The 3,276-nt window shown below is 50.8% G+C and overlaps 1 pseudogene; it reads right to left on the minus strand.

The window, feature by feature from the left end:
- Window positions 1-1,410: 1,410 nt before the first annotated feature.
- On the minus strand, window positions 1,411-2,810 carry LOC135564624 (piggyBac transposable element-derived protein 4-like; annotated as a pseudogene).
- Between the last annotated feature and the right edge of the window lie 466 nt (window positions 2,811-3,276).

Consider the following 3,276-nt stretch of genomic DNA (forward strand, 5'->3'; position numbering starts at 1 on the left):
TTTTTGCTACTTTCTTAGGCTATACATAGACTGGTGGGGGTCGGGTGTGTCAGCTCTGTCTGGCTGCTCTGTCTGGCTGGTCGGTCTGGCTGGTCGGGTGTGTCAGCTCTGTCTGGCTGCTCTGTCTGGCTGCTCTGTCTGGCTGGTCGGTCTGGCTGGTCGGGTGTGTCAGCTCTGTCTGGCTGCTCTGTCTGGCTGGTCGGTCTGGCTGGTCGGGTGTGTCAGCTCTGTCTGGCTGCTCTGTCTGGCTGGTCGGTCTGGCTGGTCGGTTTGGCTGGTCGGTCTGACTGCTCTGTCTGGCTGGACGGTCTGGCTGCTCGGTCTGGCTGTTCGGTCTGGGTAGTCGGTCTGGCTGCTCGGTCTGGCTGGACGGTCTGGCTGCTCTGTCTGGCTGGTCGGTCTGGCTGGTCGGGTGTGTCAGCTCTGTCTGGCTGCTCTGTCTGGCTGGTCGGTCTGGCTGGTCGGGTGTGTCAGCTCTGTCTGGCTGCTCTGGCTGGCTGGTCGGTCTGGCTGGTCGGTCTGGCTGGTCGGTCTGGCTGGTCGGTCTGGCTGCTCTGTCTGGCTGGTCGGTCTGACTGCTCTGTCTGGCTGGACGGTCTGGCTGCTCGGTCTGGCTGTTCGGTCTGGGTAGTCGGTCTGGCTGCTCGGTCTGGCTGGACGGTCTGGCTGCTCGGTCTGGCTGGTCGGTCTGGCTGAAATTCTTTGTATTTTATCAAGAGTTGTTCATTTGTTAATCTATTGTTTAAAGGTGCAACACACTATTTGCAATGAAATTGTCTTCTTATCACTTAAACATATTTAATAATCACTTAAACATATTTAATAATCACTTCAACATATTTAATCACTTCAACATATTTAATAGTCATCTCTTACCTAGCTTGATGACTGTGGGCATTTTTGCTTACATTTTGTTCTAAATAGAGGCGGCCAAATGGATTATGTAAAAATGCAACAAATTAGGTTTAGATGCTCAAACGACTTCTGGGGGAGGACCCAGGTTCTAACCCCCCCCCCCACACACACACACACTTTTAAAATCAAAGTTGTGTCCCTGGGGTTAGGTTACAGTTAGGATCTGGAGGAAGGTAGTGGGGGACAGGCAGGCGTCTGTGTCTGGCCAGGCCCAGAGAGAGGCCTCATGTCTGGGTCTCTAGTCCAGACCAGACGCCCTAGGCAATGGGGCTGAACACACACACACACACACACACAAACATAGACACACACACACACACACACACACATAGACACACACACACACACACACACACACAGACACATAGACACATAGACACACACACACACGCACACACACACACACACACACACACTCAAAACACCTGGTGGCAGAATTGGCATCTCCTCCTCTTGCCTGCCCCAGCTGCAGCCTCAAGTGGATCAGGACAAGATTCAGCCCCCCTGAACAGCTTTCACAAGCGCTGCAGAGGCTGCTGAGCAGGGGAGATGCTTCCGTCTTTGAATGTGTGGTGTTACAAGTGCCTTTCCCAGCTGCTCCAGGAACACCCTCCTCTTGTTCCGCTTATCAGACATCCAGGTAGGGTTGATCTTGTTCCATATCATGAAGGCATTGTATGAGGACACATCAATGATGTTATGGAAGATGACCAGGGGCCAGCGGGCAGTCATCCTCCTGCAGCTGTAAGTTCCAATCCCCTTGTTCAGGTTGTCCACGCCTCCTTTGTTGTGGTTGTGGTCCAGGATGATGACTGGCTTCCTGTCCTCACGATCACTGATCTCAGCCATTTTGTGCAGTGTGCTCAGGAGGACCACATTCTTGTTCCTCATTGGGAGTTAAGAAACTAGAGTGGTGGTGGGGGTGAAGGCAAACTTTGATGAGAAGGCCTCTCTCCCCCTTGTTGCTAGGAGTGTAGAGGGAAGCTCAGGCTTTTTCTTTCAAACCGTGCCAACCCTGGTGATCTTCCTCTTCAGGAGCTGCTGGCTGAGTTCATAAGAGGTAAAGAAATTGTCACACGTGACATTGTGCCCCCTCAGTCCATCTGTCACATCAAGCACAACCCGCATCCTCTGGTTCTTCTCTGGGCCTCCACTGGTCAGCTTCCCTGTGTAGACTTGCATCTTCCAAGCATAGCTGGATTGTGCGTCACAGGCCACCCATATCTTGATGCCAGACTTTGCTGGCTTGCTGGGCAAATACTGCCGGAAAGGACAGCAACCTTTTGGCAAAAGAGATCACTATCAGTAATTAGTGTCAGTGTCTCAGAAAACAATCACATAAATCAATGATATTACAGCAATACATAATAAAATGAACAGTGAAAATCACTTACATTACAGATATGAAAATAAAAATGTACCTCAGAATGGAACCAGTTGCTCATCCACTGTTACTTCAGGCCCAGGGTTGTAGAGGCAGGGCAGACGCTCCACCCACTTCACCCAGACCTCTCTTATGGCTCCACCCACTCCTCCCAGACCTCTCTTATGGCCGCCAGTTTGTCTCTCACACATCTTGCAGGTCTTGACTCAAGGTTATCAAATCATAGCCTTCTTGAGAAAGTGTGAAAGGCTTTCAGTGGCATCGTGGCACGGAAAATCGCCCTTCCACTCTCTGCATCCCAGAGACTACATGTAGCCTCGCCTTGGGACCTATACACACCCGCTAAGATTATCAGCCATATGTAGGCACGCAGGTCAATCTCATCCATTATTTTCCAGTTGTCTCCATATTTACGGAAACCCTCCAAATTTGTCATCTCTAGGACGATTTTTTTTGATGACTGCTGTGATGAACATGTAGAATGTTGAGGAGATGTCCTGGGCAACTGCATGTCTTGTGGGCCCTGAGGTCATTATTATGACATGTTGACTGCATGTCTTGTGGGCCCTGAGGTCATTATTATGACATGTTGACTGCATGTCTTGTGGGCCCTGGGGTCATCCTTATGACATGTTGACTGCATGTCTTGTGGGCCCTGGGGTCATCCTTCTGACATGTTGACTGCATGTCTTGTGGGCCCTGGGGTTCATCCTTATGACATGTTGACTGCATGTCTTGTGGGCCCTGGGGTTCATCCTTATGACATGTTGACTGCATGTCTTGTGGGCCCTGGGGTTCATCCTTATGACATGTTGACTGCATGTCTTGTGGGCCCTGGGGTTCATCCTTATGACATGTTGACTGCATGTCTTGTGGGCCCTGAGGTCATTATTATGACATGTTGACTGCATGTCTTGTGGGCCCTGGGGTTCATCCTTATGACATGTTGACTGCATGTCTTGTGGGCCCTGGGGTTC

The sequence above is a fragment of the Oncorhynchus nerka genome, linkage group LG25, assembly GCF_034236695.1.
Source record: "Oncorhynchus nerka isolate Pitt River linkage group LG25, Oner_Uvic_2.0, whole genome shotgun sequence".
In the NCBI taxonomy this organism is placed as follows: domain Eukaryota; kingdom Metazoa; phylum Chordata; class Actinopteri; order Salmoniformes; family Salmonidae; genus Oncorhynchus; species Oncorhynchus nerka.